This window comes from Macaca fascicularis, chromosome 9 (assembly GCF_037993035.2).
Source record: "Macaca fascicularis isolate 582-1 chromosome 9, T2T-MFA8v1.1".
Classification (NCBI taxonomy): Eukaryota; Metazoa; Chordata; class Mammalia; order Primates; family Cercopithecidae; genus Macaca; species Macaca fascicularis.
The window spans coordinates 63043202-63056282 of record NC_088383.1 but is presented as its reverse complement, the minus strand read 5'-3'; the positions used below and the strand labels follow the sequence as shown (position 1 = coordinate 63056282).

General features: G+C 37.0%; 1 long non-coding RNA gene across 1 annotated transcript in view; it reads left to right on the top strand.

Annotated features, from left to right (window-relative positions):
* Window positions 1-13081, top strand: part of LOC123566930 (uncharacterized) — a 63009-nt gene that overhangs the window by 32912 nt on the left and 17016 nt on the right. The window contains exon 3 of the long non-coding RNA XR_006689651.2: window positions 11036-11182. This is a non-coding gene — a long non-coding RNA (uncharacterized lncRNA). The remainder of the gene's footprint in view (window positions 1-11035; window positions 11183-13081) is intronic.

Genomic DNA, 13081 nt, shown 5'->3' with positions numbered 1-13081 from the left:
CACAAGCTAAGTGATCATTTTATAAACGGCTACGTTTTTGCAAAGGGAATTAGGAGGGGATGGATGAGTAAAGAGGCAATGCTGCAGACTCCCATTTCCCTTCCAAGCAGCTTTTAGATAGAGAAGAAGAAACTCACACAATGACTATGCTAGTAGCTTTTATTATCTCACGTTTAAAGGAGAAACACCCAAGACTTAAAGTAGTAAATTAAATTGTCCAAGGTCATCAAACAAAATAAGTAGTGGTTACATTTCTAATTCTTTCTAACTCTAAAGAACAAACTCTTCACTGCAAAAACCCTGCTTCTCTGTGATAGTTTTAAGGATGTTCACTGATTATGTTTGGCTCTCCATCTTACGGCACATGGTAGGTCTGCCACTGTATTTGAGTGGAGATTATTTTTCACTACTTACTTTCCTCTTCTTGTTTGTCTCAGACTGTTATTATTATGTAAAGTTCTGAACACAGAGGAATTGACAGGGAGGAAAAGGAGGTAGGCTAGTATGTAAGTATAACATAATTTTGTTATAAATGATTTGGTCTACACAGACTACAATGTGCTCAGCACATGTGCAAATTAGTAAGAGTTGATTGTGAGTCAGTTGATAAAGGAAGAGGCAAAGCAATGTGTTAAAGCAGGAACATTACAATATCTAGTCAACCCCTAGACTGAGTAGAGTCACTAAGAAATTTTGCAATATTAGGCAAATTCCATTTCATTGAATCTCTGATGCATTAACCACAAAATAAGGTTTTAATTCAATGCTTTATGTCATAAATCAGTATATAAAATAGAGAATGGTCACTATTACATGAGAGGCCAGTATTAACAAATTTCCCTGTGTACTAGTTCATTCACCATGAAAAGTTTTTGGACCGGCTCATGTTCCTATGCTTGTATCCAATTTTCCAAACATGTGTATAGTATACATAGATACTTTCTGGTTCATAAGTTCTGCGAGATGACAGGCCCATGCTAGCAGTAATAAAGTAATAAAAAATTTTAAAAACTAGCCCATGCTAGTCAGTTGTTGACTTTTTGTACTAGTTTTACTGTGTAATATATTTATCAATACTTGTATTTGTTTTTAGGGATCCAATTTATCTTTTCCAGAGCCTCATTCTCAATAACCACCTAACCCGATCAGTGCTAAATCTACCATCAGTGTAAAATCTAAAACAAAAAACAGAAGAATACCAGTATAAATATTAAAAAGCTTCAAACTCCCACCTGGCCTTTTGTTCAGTGCAACTAAAGTCAGTAGATATGAGTCAATGTAGGCAATGGATTGAGCCCACAGAATCCTCAACCCTTCTGTGCTCTGTACATCTCACAGTGAATTCAAAGCAGAGAGAAAAAAAAACTGTTTACCAAGTTAAGAACCATGTTGTTCTAGCATCTAAGATTAGGCAGTTTTCAAAGGCTAAGTCAGCATCCTGTTCGTTCCTTTAGAACACTAAATACTAGAGAGAACATAACTAATTTGTTATTGACCTAATTTTTATGTGTCTCGCCATGTAGAAGAGAACTCCATAAGCGGAATGATTTCAGTGTCTTATGTCTTCAGAGCCCACTAGAGTCCCTGGTATTGGGTAGACCTCGAAAAACCTTTGCCATGAATTTAAAAATATGAAATATTTGTGGGCATAACGCACATTTTTCATTCATTCATTCAATCAACAGATTTTGAGGTCTTGTGTATCAAGCACAATGGAGACGCACAGATAAAGAAATTAGATATGGAACTTACCCTCTGGTAGGTAAGATGGACATTAAATTATTATTTATATAATTAGATATTTAATTACAATTTTGAAAAGCACTACAAATAAGAAATGCAATTTGCCAAGGAAACATATTATTTGATCTAAGCTGTGTGAGATAGTTTAGTGAAGGATTCCCTGACAAAGTGACACTTTGAGGCAAGATGTAAGGAATACTTGGTAATTAATGTGACATGTCTCCAAGAAGAAAGGACATTCCAGAGGAAAGAATATGCTTCAAGGTCCTGAGATGGAAAGGCTAAAGCTGCATTCAAGGACTGAGAGCAGCTCAGTGTGACCAAGGAAGGGTGAACCAGAGTCCTATGGGATCAGTTTAATGAGGCAGGCAGGGATTGGCTATTCCAAGAACTTACAGGTTATGTTAAGGTTATTTTTTTTTTCATTGTCCCAAGAAGAAGAGGAAGCACTTGAAGGGTTTTAGCCATAGATTTGTTTTTAAAAGATCACTGTGGCTGCACTAATGATAATAGCTTAGAGAAATATAACAGTGTATGTGAGGAAACCAGTCAAGAGGCAAGGCCATGGAGGTGAAAGTGAAGATTAAAAAAAATAATAAAGAGGATTTGGAATTGGGAAGAAAATTATGTTGTAAATTTGATGACAGATGATGATTAAGATGTGGAGATGGGGTAAGAAAATGTTAAGGATAAATCTCTAATTTGTATCTTGCTTGATTCAGACACATTCAGACCAATTCAGGGCCATCTTATTCATTAGGCTCAGCAGGCACAGTGCCTGGGGCCCACAAAATTTTTAGAGGGACTGTCAAGAAATTTTTTGATTTTCTTTTAATCCAAAGAGCAAAATGAGCTTTAGGAAAGACAATACTTAAACATATAACATTAATATATTCTTCTTTATACCAATGCAATAAAATATAACTTTTAATATTCTTATGGAGGAAACAAGAGTGCCCAGGGCCCACGGAAGTTATAATGCAGCCCTGGAGCAACTGTCACTGATATAACAAAACTGGATGAAGACCAGGTGGGCGTGGGGCTGGAGGCTATGGCAGCACAGGGCAAGTTGGCTCTAACATCAGTTGAGTTCAAGGTACCTGCGAAACATCCAAGTGCAAGTGACAGAAAGTCCTTCAGATATACGACTTGAAAATTACTATGGCATTCTCAATGTCAAAATGTATGGAGTCATAAAGTGTGGATTTCAGTTCCAACTTCACCATTGTGGTAAACTTTGGTTACTCTTACTACCTTAAACAACATCATCTTTCCTCCAAGAAATGCTTCAAAATACATGGTTTTGTCGATGGTGACCCCTTCGCCCAATTGTAGTGAGAGGTTACCTGTGGGCTTAACCAAAATGAGCCAATCAGAGTCCTCCTGTGGGATTTTGTATCTGACAGTGGTTGGAAAGACCCCTGTGACTTTCTAGTAGTAAATCTACTAGAATGTGTCCTTGAAATTGCCAGGGAAAGGGTACACTACCACATACAGAAACTTGCTTGAGAAAATGAAGCCAACATTTACAAAGTGACAGATTCAGTATAGAGAAAATTCCAATGCCGTTGTCCTCCCTGTTTCCAATCCTACCACCACATCTACCCTTGCACTCTCTAGATCATTGACTGATAAATTGTCTAGTCTGTTTAGGGTAATAACACTTTTGATTTCTATCATTTTCAAAAGCAGGAAAGATGGCCAATATAACCACAAAACACCATGTGATATTGTCTAAGTCGTGTAATCTCCCCAAGTTTCAGTTTTCTGGTCTATAGGATGAATATGGAAAAACAACATCATAGGGTCATGATGATTACATGAGAAAATCAGAGAATTGCTTTAAAGTTCAGTGTACAGCATGCACATATTGGTTATCATTTTCACGATGAAGAAGAGAGAAAGCAGGAGGGACTTCCAGATGTCAACATGGGAGCTGTTTGACCCACACAAGGTCTGGCTCAGTTACTGGGAAGCCATTACATGTGGTTTAGAGAATGCCTTCTCAATGTGCACCATTAGATCCAAGAAGAGTCATTATTATTTTTCTGTGGTACTCTCCACTTCATGTTTTTCCTTTTCTGTTTTGTTATTGTTGTTGTTGTTGCGACTCCCTCTTTACAGAACATGTTGATCTTTACTAATTTTCCAACATTTGCCAAAAGCAGTGAGCTTACTCTGTATGAAATTCATGTAGAGCTGTGATGAGTTGCCTTCCACCTCACTTAATGCTCACAGTGAAAAATTCATTCCCTGTGTCCTCTAAGTGTCCTTTCCTAACTGTACTATTGGCCTCTCCTCATTGCAGTATGAATTATGTCCACTATCTCTCACTGATTAGACCGTGAGTCTTCGAGGGCAGACATATAGTCTCATTTATGTGTGTACATCCCCAGCGCTAATCACACAGTATGTACTCAACAAACATTAGTTCAATAAACAGATGAATTTAGATACATATCACAAACTCACAAAACACACATTAGCATCTCTAACACCAGTAATGCGTAATGTGTACTGTAGAATCTGAAATAAAATCCAAGCAGCTGGATTGAGATTTGAAAGTATATATGTGGACAAACAGGTAGTGCTCGGCTCGAGAGTGGCCTGCATCCCCTTTATGAGAAAGAGGCCCCGTGAAGGTAGATGTGAACTGTCTTTAGTTCAGCCTGTGGCAGGAGGCAAGCTCTCATTAGGAGTACCTGAAAAACGCATAAGACAACTGGTTGTTCAAGACACTGCAACCACACAGCTTTACTCTGTCTGGTTCTTACTTTATAGGTCTGTCGTTAGGGCATCTATATTTTATTTCTGTAAAAACTGGTAACGAAGTCAGAAAGAGCCTTTTGTGGCATCACTATTTGTAAATTATACAGGCATAAAAGAGCATCACAAAGACTAGAACTCATATTTTTCATTCTCCAATAAGCATACTATCAATTAAAAACTCAAGGTCAAGAAGCTTAGCCAAGTTTCCATCCAGATGGAATTGATAATAAGTGTTATAAAGCACTGAAAACAGGGGATTCCAGCCAAAGCAAAGACAAGTCATAAAAGGTACACACCTCCCTAATGTGGTAATAACACCACAAACGTGGGTCTTAGTTTGCCACAAATCTGCTTTTTCACTCTGTTTTTCAGCAAACATGTATCAGTGCCTACTATGTGCTGAAGAATGCATAGAAGCTGCGGTCATGAGAAGGTCCCTGAGAAAATGAGAAGAAATATATACGCACAAATTCAGACCCAGATGTACACGGATGCATACACCATGTGCAGCTAGTAGTGCAAAATCAGTCAAAGGCAGTCATTGGTGATCGCTTCTTCAAGCCTGTGGTATGGGTTGAATGTGTCCCTTCAAAATTCACGTGTTTAAGTTCTGACCCCAGTACCTCAGAATGTGCCTTGTTTGGTAATAGCTTTTCAGCAGACTTAATTAGTTAAGTTAAGATGAGATGATACAGGGGTGGGGTAGGCCCCTAATCCAATATGACTACTGTCCTTATATCACAGGAAAAGTTGGACACAGACACACATACAGCAAAAACACCATGTGTAGATAAGAGTCATGCTGCCACAAGCCAAGAAACTACCAGAAGCTAGGAGAGAGACCCGAAGCCAGTCTCTATTTCCTACTCCAGAGCGAGTGTGTGATTGGAGCATGGGATGGAATTTATGCCTTCAGAAGAAGCATGGCTCTGCGAACACCTTGATCTTAGACTCCTGACATCCAGAACTATGAGATACTATATTGCTGTTGTTTAAGCAATTCAGTTTGTGGAACTTTTTTACAGCACCCCCAAGAAACTAATACAACTTAGTTGACAGAGGATTAAATGACTGATGATTAAATGACATAGTGTATATGAAAAAGCTTTTCGAACTTCAAAGTTTAAAAGCACAAAAATGTACATCATCCATAGAGGTCTTTTGCACAGCCCAAATTATATTGTGTTCCCAAGCAAGTCTGAGCCCCAAGTTTTAGATTTCAAGAGCAAAGCACAGAATCTGGATCTGTACCATACAATCTAGGAGGCACTTGCCACATGGGAGCACCGAAATGTGCCTAGTTCAAAGTGAGATGTACCATAAGTGTAAAACACACACCAGATTCCAAAGACTTCCTTTGAAAAAAAATGTAAAATTATTCATTAATAATTTTTATATCAACTACCTATTGAAATGATAAAATTTTAGATGCATTGAGTTAAATAAAATGTTATTAAAAATAATTATTTCCCCTGCTTTTTCATTTTCACCTTTTTAATGTGCCTACTGGAAAATTTACAATTACATATGTGGCACATATTCTATTTGTATTAGACAGCACAATTCTAAAGGTAAAATGTATCCCTACATTTTCCTGAAATCACTGAAAATAGATACTATTTTCCATCTGGTTATGTGTCAATTATAACAGAAGGTCTTCCTTTAGATCACCGAATCAGAGCACTTTGCAGTTAAGTGCAAGGAGGTTTGCCTGCCAGTGGTTCCATCAGCTGCTCCCACCTCACCAGGGAAGGTTTTAAAAGTTCAGACCTTTGATCCCTTTCCTCTGCTTGTCTTCATTCCATCCCCTAAGGACTCCAACTCATCCAGCTGGTGACGAGATTTCAGATTTTATTTCACAATTAGGTTAGAAAGCCAGTGTCCTTTGCTCTTCATTGAGGAGGCAGTTTTTGAGAAATGACCTCCCCTTGGCCAAACAGAAAAGACTAAATGTTCTACCTTCGAAATTATATAGACTACCATTAAAGTTACAGCCTGTCACTTACTATCCTAGGACTTTTCACAGATACTTAGGGCTAAGCATTAGCCAGGTGATAGAAATACAGATAATTACGAAATAGATTCAGCCATTAGGGGACTGAGAAGCAATTTGGGAAACTAGCATTTACCTCCAGGGTTACAATGATCTTTGAATGACAGCTCATATGAAAAGTGCAGTGTTCTATATGGACACAATACCTGTTAGCAGGATTATCACCGCAAATTAAAAAGTCTTAGTACTGTGTCTGACACAAAGAAGTTTTTTTGTGATACAGTCCCCCCCACTTTTATTACCTCACAATTCACTACACTTTTCAATGCCCTGAAACGTCTCCCAAAATATTCACTTTAGATATATGAAAATTAAAATCCAGGAAGATATATGACACAACAACTCCCATCCCCCAATTATACACTCACTGTCGAGCAGGAAATGAAGAGAGCAGACTACTTTGTGGGGCTATCCCCAGTCTTAAGGAACTTATCCATATTAGACAGGATTGTGTCAACTGAAACTATGGGGACAAGCTCTGACCCTTGGTGATAGGCTGCCATGAAGTTGACAGGATGCCCCACCAAGCAGGAATCAACACAGGACAAAAGTATAATCCTCACATTTAGGATGCATGGCAAATTCAGGACCTGCCAAACACTGAAAAGCAAAGAATTAAGGAGACATTCCTGATATATTCCCAGACATATTCTATGGGCATCTCCTCGCACAAGGCTCCCAAGGTATATGCTCTTCTTACCTTTCCAGGATGAAGAACAGGATTTAAGAAATAGAGAAAAGAAAGCTTAGTTAACAGTAGCTTACTTCCTTGAAGAAACCAATATTAACATCAAAAATATGTTTCATTTAAGTCTTTTTCTCTGCTTATGTTTCTAAAATTGGTATAACACTTTATAAGTAGTTTTGTATTCTGTCTTTTCACATATATAATATGAATTAATCCATGTTAGAAAATATTCTTTCAAGTATCATTTTTAATAGAAAAACAACATAGCATTACATGTATGTATGTATACCCTCCATGATTTGTTTAACATTCTTTATAGTAATTATTTTGCGATAATGAAAATACATGATACAGTATACAAATGCCAGACATGAATATCTTTGGTCATCAGTCTTTGTTTCAGAACATCCTTAGATTGCATCAACGAGCATAAACAATTTAAAGACATGTACTTCATGTCGTCAAACTGCTTTCAAGAGAGTCTGGACCGCTGCAATTACACTAAGAGAGCAGGAAATGCACATTTTAGCTACACCTTGTTGAGTCAAAAATCATTGGGTTTTAAATTTGCTAATTACATATGCAAAATAATAAGATCCCATTTCTATTGCTATGCTTGCTTTGATACCAAGTAAAAAACAATTTTTAAAATATTTATCAGTTATTTGACTTTCTTTGAGAAATGACGATTCATACCCTTTGCCCACTTTATTACTGTATTAGTAACTCTCTACCACTGCTTGTAATACATATGAGTTCTGTATACACTAAGAATAGCAACACTTCATACCAATACTTCTTCAGAATATTCTGTGAATACTCTCCTTGGGTTTTCTTTATTTTTAATTTTTCTGTGAATGTTTTATTTTTGTATTTTTTAAATGTAATCAAAGCCATTATTTATTGACTTTGCAATTACCTTCACTGTTTTTATGTATACTTAGAAAGTCTCTTTCCTGCAAGGTCCAGATAAATATAGAAAATGTTTTTCTCTTTTAAAAGAATAGTTTTATTTTTTAACACCTATTTCAATTAATATAGTTGGAAATTACTTTACTGAACAATTTACTATGTCAAGAAATTATTTCTGATATCAAAGCATTTATAGATTATGCTGAGATAAAAGAATGTCATAAATGACTATATGTAAGAGATTTGATGAATTAATTTTCTTGTAGTGAAATTCTATGTTGTCTTAATAATCTTATTCTTGGAGAATATGTAAATCAGAAAAATGCTTATAAACTAGTATTAACTGTAAACAGCAACTAAAACAATTTTTATAATTTAATCTCTATAAATGTAACTGCATTTAAAGTTCTAACTGTATAAGCTGCTGTAATATAAAAATAAATATAGGTAGATTCTAAAATGTTAAAATTAGTTGTTTCTGGATTGTAAGATTACTATTGATTTTTATTTTATACTCTTTAGTATTTTCCAATTTTCCTACAATAGGCATTTATGACTTTTAAGAATAAAAAGTAAAGGAATGTCATTTGAATTGAAAATAAGGTATTGCTTTTCCCATTAACACTTTAATAATAATACACTTTTTCATAGGCAGTTCTTTTTTTCAAAGTGCTTCATAGTTGTTTTCATTTCTTATTCCTTTCATGGATAAAAGGAAAAACAAAGTGGAAAATAGTTCCCTTGAGGCATGTTTCTAGGTCTGGGATTAGTCAGACTCGTTGCCTGCCACCTCTTTCAACACTAGTCTCCCATTCGTGTTGTGCTTTTTGATTTCCTGTGAGTACACCACACCTTTACACCCAATTCATGCCTTGGCATATGATGATCACTTCCTTCCTTCCCCTTCCCCACCAATTTCTGACTGCTGACAATATTCCATCTCAAGATATTTTTCTTGGCCTTCCTGCCTATGTCCCCTCTGCCTTCTCTCTTCTGCTTCATCACACCTTGCAACTCAAGATCTGCCTCCCCTTCTGAGCCACGAACGTTCTGTTGGAAGCACTGTATCTCATTCATCTTTCGAATAACATGATTCTTACTCATTTGTAAGACCCAATACAATGAGACATATAGCTTCTTTACTTGGCTGCATTACATGTACTTTTCAGTAAACTCAAAAAACAAAAACATACACTTTCAGCATTCAAAATATATATCTATAGTAACTTTATTTCCTCAAATGTTAAACATAGAGTTAACATATGATCTACAAGTTTGACTCTTAGATATATGTCCAATAGAAATAAAAACTATCTTTACAAAAACTTGCATATAAATGTTAGTTAGCAGCATTACTCATTATTATTCATATTCATAATAGACAAACACTAGAAACAACTCAAATCATCCACTAATCAAATAATGGATAAATGAATGTCATATATTCATAAAATGGAATATTATTTGCTAATAAAAAGAAATAACATACCAATACATGCAGCAATATAGATAAACTTCAAAAACATTCTGCTAGGTGAAAAAGAACCCAGTTGAAAAAGATCACGTTATATAATATGTCCAGAATGAGCAAACCTATAGAGGCAGAAAGGAGATTACTGGCTAGTGAGGGATAGGGGTGGGGGTGTGTGTGTGTATGTGTGTGTGTGTGTGTGTGTGTGTGTAGGGTGGGAGGGATAGGGGAGTGACTATTAATGGGTACAATTTTTTTGGAGTGATAAAAATGTTCTAAAATTATGGTGATATAATTATGGTAAAAGACTATGGTGTTGGTTTTACACCTTTATAAATGTATTAAATACAACTGAATTAAACACTTTAAGTGGGTGAACTTTATGGTAGGTAAATTATTTCTCAAAAAACTATATATACACAGACATATATATATATATATATATATATATATATATATATATACAGCTTGAAACACAAAAATCCTTACTCACTTTTTTCTTTTTCTTTTCTTTCCTTTTTTTTTTTTTTTTTTTTTTTTTTTTTTGAGACAGAGTCTCGCTCTGTCGCCCGGGCTGGAGTGCAGTGGCGCGGTCTCAGCTCACTGCAAGCTCTGCCTCCCAGGTTCACGCCATTCTCCTGGCTCAGCCTCCCGAGTAGCTGGGACTACAGGCGCCCGCCACCATGCCTGGCTAATTTTTTGTATTTTTAGTAGAGACGGGGTTTCACCATGTTAGCCAGGATGGTCTCGATCTCCTGACCTCGTGATCCGCTCGCCTCGGCCTCCCAAAGTGCTGGGATTACAGGCGTGAGACACAAAAATCCTTACTCTTCATGGGAGTGGCAGCCCATCCCCACACTCTACCCCATAGCCTTGCCACTATCCACCACTGAAGGAGGAATGTGAAGATATGGTCATGGATAGACTCAGGAAATATGAGATTTAGGGACATCTATTGTAACTACTCTTGGAAACATTTTAATAATATTTTACATTTTGAAGCATCAGGCTGGCCAAATAGTCGCAAAGTCAAAACAACCCCATTAATTCAACTATATCAAAGTGGCTGTGTATAAAGGTGCTACTTTTCCACCTCTTCCTAGCCCCCTAGGGATTAGTGGTCAATGGTTTACTTCTCTGACTTTCCATAGATCCCTGTTTATAACTCTTTTATGTTGTGGTATTATTGGATTTTCTGTATATTTCTCCTAAAAGGTTAGACTCACTGAACTATGAACCCACAGACCATATGGATTCATTATGGAACTTCGTCTTCTAAATACAAGCTGGAAAATGGTAATGTTTTATGTTTACTGAATAGAATTTTTAAAAAGCCAAAAAATAAGAGATGGTATCACTGCTAACTTTAAAAGTATACGCTTTCTACCTCTATTCCCAGGAAGATGTTAAGCAATTTATTTGATGTCCTTCAAAAACCATCTTTATAATGAAACAAGAGAAACCATGATTAAATATGAAATTCAACTTGCTGCACAGCATAACAAAAGTACAGTGGAATAAAAAATGAAGGAGAATTTTGAGTCATGTGAGTAGCAGAAACCCAAATATCCTTGATGATTTAATTTTACCTGAATAAAACAGGGGCTAGGCAAGTTGATCTCAAATATCTTTTTTCCTGGGTCTTGTACAACTGAAATTTATGAGCAAGGTTGCTTCCATACCTCTATACAGACTCGATGCTGTGCCTCCACACCAGCTGCCGGAGAGATGACAAATGACAATCAAAGAAATCACCAGGAGACAATGGCCTCTATAAGGCCCACAGGCTTATTTGTTGTGAATTAAAATGCTCAAACTTCAGATTCACTCTCATCCTCTGTATTTATGGTTCCTTCTGCCTTGAAGCAAGCATAGTGAGTGCCATGATAAATTGTTGAAAGTCTGTCTCATTTCCAGGCAGACCCTGTAAATTTCTGAGCTGTGCTTTGCAACCCTTCATTCTGATTTGTAACGTTCAACCGCACTGTCAATGACACATAAAGGGTCTGCAAGGCCTTTTTCCTTTGGCTGAGCAGTGGCCATGAGGTCCTGGCCTTTCATTATCCCCAGAATGTCACAAAACCGTACTTAATCAGAGCATCCAGCCCTTTTCAATGAGGATGATGTGCTTGTCTTCCCGGTCAAGACTTTTGTCTAAGAAATGGCAGGTGCTGACCGGGGCACAACCTTGTCAGGATGTGTGATTTTGGAATATAGTAGGGAGGGTAAAGTCCTAAACAGAAGGTTCTCCCTGTACTTAGGATAAAACCCCAAAATATCAATCCCCTGGGACAAATATTCTTTTCTTAAACACATATTTATAATGTGCCCAGCACTCTTGTAGAAGCTTGGGAAATTGGAGAAAACAAAGCAGAGCAAGTCCTTGATCTTTGGGGCTTAGATTATGTTCCTTTCACTGAATGAACAAAGGAGTGAATGAGTGAATGCACATGATCTTTGTCTTCACAAGAGTTTGCTAATCCCATTGCTATTTAAATCATATCTGGCCCACTAAGCCAGGCTTACAGCACAACCCCGGCAGCTAGTGAAAGTAACCTAAAGGATAAAACAGTTTTTCGAGATTATTTCTCCGTACCTTTTCATACATGAAATATTAATACCTGGCCCCTAAATTCTGGTTTTCTTTGCCAACTTCAAGATTTTTCTCTGAACCTGTATGATTCTGTTCAATCTCTCAACCTCCTGCTTGGTGGGCCTTAACATTCACACACAATTTTCAGTTTCATATCCTCCTTCCACATTTGTGTTCTTTCAAAATTAACTATACATCAATAGTGCAGCTCAAGGTAGCACAGAAATTCACCTGCTCAGAGGATAGATACAGATCACTATGAAATAATTGTCTCCATGGAACCTAGAAAACAAAAGAGTGGGAAATTAAGACTTCATCTTTTCCCATTTGCCAGATAAAGGTGTACTTTGATGCTAGACATTTACTTACAAAGACTGGACAATAAAACTGAGACCCAATTAAAGCCTGGGGCGAAAGAAGGCAGAATAGCTGGATTTGTATCTGAGGGGTCTCTTTCTCAGCAGTGTTGAAGACAACCAAGGGAGCCTAACATCCAGGGTGGCTGGAAGGCTGAGCTTTCCTCAATCCGCACAACAAAGCGGAGGCTAGAACTATAACAGAGAATCAAACCAGAAGCCAAATACTCCAAAGCAAGTTCTGAATAGGAAACACAATCATAGGTATAGGTACATTAAAATACGAAGGATTAGGCAGTGACAAAAGAATAGCGATGAAGACAGGAAGGAAACACTCAACCCTTCACAGTCTCACAGGAGGTGCTGAGCACTTTCACATACAATAGTTCATTCCATATCCACAACAATTTGTGTGAAATAGATATTATTAAAAACTCATTTTGAGAAAGGACAACAAATTGCTGAAAATCTGAGAAGTGAAACAGCCTACATAAAT